This window comes from Rhinolophus hipposideros (assembly GCF_964194185.1).
Source record: "Rhinolophus hipposideros genome assembly, chromosome: 12".
In the NCBI taxonomy this organism is placed as follows: domain Eukaryota; kingdom Metazoa; phylum Chordata; class Mammalia; order Chiroptera; family Rhinolophidae; genus Rhinolophus; species Rhinolophus hipposideros.
The window spans coordinates 22,438,492-22,444,345 of record NC_138058.1 but is presented as its reverse complement, the minus strand read 5'-3'; positions in this window follow the sequence as shown (position 1 = coordinate 22,444,345).

Sequence of the window (5,854 nt, the reverse complement as noted above, 5' to 3'; positions counted from 1 at the left end):
AATTCAATTTTCATGATGACAAATAAAACTTGTTCATGATGTTTTAAAAATATAATAATATCAAATATTTTTAAGAATATTATTTAGTGTTCAGGATAATTTGTGATATTTAAATTCTGCTATTATATGTTAGGTCAGCTGCGGGTATGGTCAAAGCGGCTGGCAGCCAAGTCATACCCCTCTGCCAAATTAGACCCCTCCCCAGGAGCCAAGTCATTCCCCTTTGCTAAATTAGACCTTTCCTCGCCTGACAGAGGCTGGGGCCCCTGGCGTTTCCCAGAAAAGGCAGCAGACCGCTGGTGCGATAAGCAACTTTGGACACAGCTGCTGGCGCCCGATCTGCTGCTAGGGGGGCCTGTTCATCTTCCACCTCACTCAGCCAACCCCCCACCCCCCACCCCCAAAATCGCATATATGCCTCCCTCCCTCTACCCTGGGCGGGACCTCGCTGCCCGCCCCCCCCCCCCCCCCCCCCCCCCCCCCGTCTGCGGGACTGGTGAACCTCGCCCAGGAGTGCAGAATAAAGCATTCACTTTTCTCAACTCACCTGACTAGACTCCTTATCTAGCCACAAGCCTTACATCATACTCTTGTTCTTTTCATGTGTTACCTTTGTTCTACTAGCAGTGAATAATTGAACATGCTCTAACAAATGCTTATATTTTAAGAAAAAGGAAATGAAATGTTTTCTAATAGCTTTTTACCCCAAACTTGCAATGAAACCTGATAATCCAAAAAATATTTTTCTGACTGAAGTTACAGTAATAGTCACAGCTTTATTGGTATGTGGCTTGTGTCCACACTCAGAAGGGTCCCACTCTGCTATCACCATGTTGGAATTCTTAATAAGTTTTAAACAAGGGGTCCACATTTTAAACTTGCATAGAGTCCAGCAAACTAGGTAGTCAATTCTGGAGAGAAATGACAGGAAATCTGCATTATATTTTATATCCTACACTTTCCATAGCAACATACCATTTACATAACTATCAAAAGTATCTGGCGAATACCCAGCATTTATGAAATGCCAATATTTGCCAAGTGCTATTCTAGTCACTTTGCACAGAAGACGATAACACTCACTTCTTATGGAATTGATTTGTGTGCTTTACTTAAATACATAACTGATGCATGAATAAAAAATAATAGTGGAAGAAAGATATAAATGAAGTGAAATAGGATGGAGAGGGGAAATAGGAAAGCGAAATAACTAAGGGAGAAAAGGGGGAAGCTTGTTGCATAGACGGATCATGGTTGCATTAAGTGTTGCCCAGTGCCTTGGCGACTCTGAAATATGAGAGATAAATAGATGCATCTGGTGTGCCTCGATTCCTGGCAGCCTTTTTTTGTTTGTTTTTTTAAAAAAGAATTAGGCAGATAATGAAAAGTCACAGAAAGTGACAGACTCTGTAAATAACCTCAGTAGCTACAAACAAGCGACAGTGTTTAAATAAGTAAATGGAAGACAGCTGGTCATGATTTGTTTGTAATAAGGGCCCACATCAGTGAGCATTCCAGTACTTCTCATCTGAAGTCATGCATACAGAGGACAATCATCTTTAGTATTCAGAAAAAAAAAAACATTGATTTTGTTTTTGTTTGTTTCTGAGCTTAAAAAAATTTATGTCATTATTCATTTTCATATGAAATAATAGAGAGGGAAAATACTTCACATGTAGAAAACACTAAACCCTTAATGCCGAATGTTAATCTCTGTGTACCATGATTTAAATGTTCTAGTCTTCAACAAATTGTGAATATATATTCAATTACATCACTAAAGTCCCCATTTTTAGGAGATGGAGTCCTGTTCCTTGAAAAGTAACCTATCTCCAAGTATTTTTAGTATCCCAAAAGTTGTCTCAAATATATCCACAAATCAGTCCTACCATCCCTCCCTGTGTAATTTGGGCTGGAATGTCCTGGCCCATAGCCACCTATTCAGCCTCCCCTTCCACCATAGTTGCTAGAGACATTTGCTACCATTACTGGAGGCTAAGTGCTCGTCGTTTAGGAGACACAATCTATAGTTTCCACCTGAGAGTCCCTGCTTCCTGAAATTAACTACAATCTCTGAAGTTTTAGAATGAGTTTCAAACTTTAACTTGCGTATATGTCATCAAGGGATTCTGTTAAATGCAGATTCTGATTCATCTGATCTGGGGTAGAGTTTGAGATTCTGCCTTTTAGTAAGATCCCAGGTATTGCTGATGTGACTGGTCACTGGACCATGCTGTGAATGGCAAGGTATCAGAGCACTGTTTCTCAAAATGTGCATCTTATACTCACACTACTTGACTGGCAACCACCACAGAATTTTTTTATTTTTATTTATTTATTTATTTATTTATTTATTTATTTATTTATTTATTTATTTATTTATTTATTTTTAAGAATTCTGGGCTCCAGAATTAGTATTTCTGGGGCTAAGAAACCAGAAATTCATATTTTTTAACAACCTTCTTTAGGTTGGTGACTCCTGACTAACCAGCAGACTGGTGTACAGACACCATGGCTTACACACCCAGTTACTTACAAAACTGGAAGGAAAATTCCCCTTTTTTATATTTTTTCTAAATTAGAGGCATGGGAGAAGCCCCAGGGTCACATAACTTGAACTCTAATACTTTGAGAATTTAGAGCTCTCTCATAAAAGCAGTTATTTTTCTCCCTGGAGACAAATACACCATCTGTGGGCCTGGGTTGGAATGTGTTCCAAGATCACACCAAATACCACATTCAGAAGTGCCATGTCCCTACAATCCTTGGTCCTAATTTCCGTGTCTGTTTTTTCATTTTTCTTTTTTTCTTTTTTTTTTTTTTTAATTCTAGATTTCTTCCACAGGCCCTTTATTGCTGTTTCTCTCACAGGCCCTATCTATTGTCCCTCCTTGCATTCTGGCCTCCACCATGCCCTCTTGCTCACATCTATTAGACCTGGACCTCCAGTTGTGGATAGGATTCATGTCTTTGTCTCCAAGTGGTCCCTGAGTCCTATTTTTCCTAGTCAACAGAATAAATGTTTAAGTAGCTAGGACGTCGTCTGACTCCATATGAGGGACATATCTGAGGCACTTTCGAGTCAAGGTCAATTCTATCCAAGCATTATTTGTCCAACAGAGGCCTTTGATAACTTCTCTGCCTGGCAGAAGATGCCATGGGCCAGACTGAATCAGCGTATGTCTCATCAACAGTGGCCAGAATCACCTCATACATCTCAATATATATCTCATATTTGTATTAACCAGGCTAGACATTCCAGGATATTGCTGTGGCTGAGGAGTACTGGAAAAGAGAGCTTCAGTTTATAGGGTTATAGAATAACTAAACGTCAGAGCATGCAAAGAGCATAATCACACCGAGAATAGCACCCTTATTTTACAAATGAGAAACATCTCAAGCAGGAAGGGGGAAGAGCATCTTGAATAACATCACACATTAGATTTTTAATGATGTACTAGGGCCTAACTGCAAGACTTAAAAACAAGAGCTTTTCAGAAAGGATCCAAGCAGAGTAGATAAATGCTGTGCTTGTCTCCTCCAGTGATCACATTAAAATTACAACTAAATTATAGAATAATCAACCTTGAGAACCATCTGAGTTCCAGCTGAATAGAAGTTTTATAACTAAAGATATAAAGAAGTCATGTTAAGAATGGTCGTAAGAGTGGGGACTTGGAACAAGTGGGCTCCAAACCTCTGTGCAGCAGTTGAAAATTGGGAGGGATATCTCAGTCATGGAGGTCCTCCTCTAAGAAGTAAGGGAACCTAGTTCCACACTGGGGTCCCCATCCCAAAGTACTGGTGCTGGGAAGAGGAACCCCCACATTTGGCTGTGAAGATCAGTGGGGATTCTGACTTTCCAGGTGGGATGAAAGGCTGCAGGTAACCTAGATGTTCACTTGAAGGGCCTGCACACAGACTCACTAGCTCACACGCACTCACCCTGGGATCTGGTGGAGGAACAGTGACTTGGAGGGCATTGGGGACATATGAGGAGAGACTGAGTTGTCTGGCTTCGGGGCATCTACTTGATGGATAGTTGTCAATTTCCCTGTGAGAGGTCCTTCTCCCATGCAGCCATCAGGCTGGTGCCTTCTTTCCTGTGTTGAGCCTTCCTCTACATGGCCAAATATGAATCTGAATTAGCCTGGTTATCTTTCCTTGCTCCACCCTAGTGACTCCCTGGGACTCTGCCCACCCAATTTGCCCAATGCCAGAGGCACTTTCACAGCAATCAATTCTGTCTGCATTGCACTCTTTCCTAGACAATTCTTGGGGGTTCATAGGCCCCAAGGGATCTCTGAGTACTCTGAGACTTTTACTGAGTAGCTCTAGGCTCAGCACTGGCTCCAGACCAGAATCTGCATTAACCTGACCTCGCCTCACCCAACTCCTATACCACATGAGGCTTTATCAGAGGCTGAGCATTACAGGAACCAGTAAGTGGCAGGAGGCCTCATGGTGCCCTGGGATTTTTGTGGAGCTGCTCCAAACCGAGTACCTTTGGCAGACATCCTTGGTTCACAGCATGGCCTCTTCCACATGTCTCTAGGTCTAGCACAAGCACTGAGCAACCATGGATTGCTTTGTAGCTTCAACCAGGTAGTCCCCAGACAGTCACAGGCAGTGGCTGACCTAGGTCTGCACGAGAGGCCCCAGAACAAGCATACCTGGAGGTTGGCTTCAGACCACAGCAGAGAAGTATGCAATAAGCCCCACAAGCTACACAACCAAAGGGCAGTCTCAATAGGCATTAAAACCTGCTGGGGCAAATCGGGATCCGTGGTATAAGACACCTCCCCCCCCACACACACACATAGCAGCTCATAAGCTGTGGATGTGGTCAAACCCAACAGTCAGTCAGCCCAAGGGTCAATCCCACTCACTGACTTACCAAGAGCTATCAAGGCTCAAATATAACAGGAGGGCTCACACAACCCAGAGAAGAGGAACTGGAGCACCCAGCACACATGACTAGGGAGACCGCCATTGGGCACAAAGGGCAGCTCCTACATAAGGCCAGCCAGCCAAGTTTGTGAGACATAGCAGATCTACCTATTACATAGAGACAGAAACAAATGCAGAGAGGCAGCCCAAATAAGAAAACTAAGAAATACATCCGGAATGAAAGAACAAGGGAAAACTCGAGAAAATGATCTAAATGCAATGGAGGCAAGCATCCTACCATATACAGATCAGTGTGGGGGTGTAAGGGCCCAGCCCCCTCACCCCAACTAGCAACAAATCTCATTGGTCATCTGAGCTTTTAAACATCAAATAGGGTCATCTTGGGCCTTCATTAAGATGACATTGGAGCTGCACTTCTTTCTCCGCCTAATCTCACTTTTTCCCTTCCCTTTCCTTCATGATCTTCCTCTACACACTATCCAGCTCAGAATCAGAAGCCCAACCTTCAGCAGGAACTTATTATGATTTTTAAAAAATTTCCTCCTTACTGTTTCTGGTATATTGAAATTTCTATGGTTTTTATTTTAATTTACTTTCATAGCCTGATATTAACTGTAAAGTTTACTAGACTTATTGTTAACTGTCACCACTTTTAAGACATGACTTCTACATTTTTAAATACTTTATGTTGATTTCTTTCTAAAGATGTGTATCTGTTTATTTGCTTTGCTGAATATCACTAAACATTACCTGATGGCAATATCTTAAGGCATCACTGAATACTTTGTGTCCAATGTGGGCTACATATACTGGAGCCAGATTTAATTCCCAATCATTTCTTAGGGCTCAGTACTCTGGAGACTAATAAACCACACTGGGATAAAAAGCTCTTCTAGTGGGGCTAGAACATTCTTATCACATCTATGGCGCAGGTTTGCTTTTG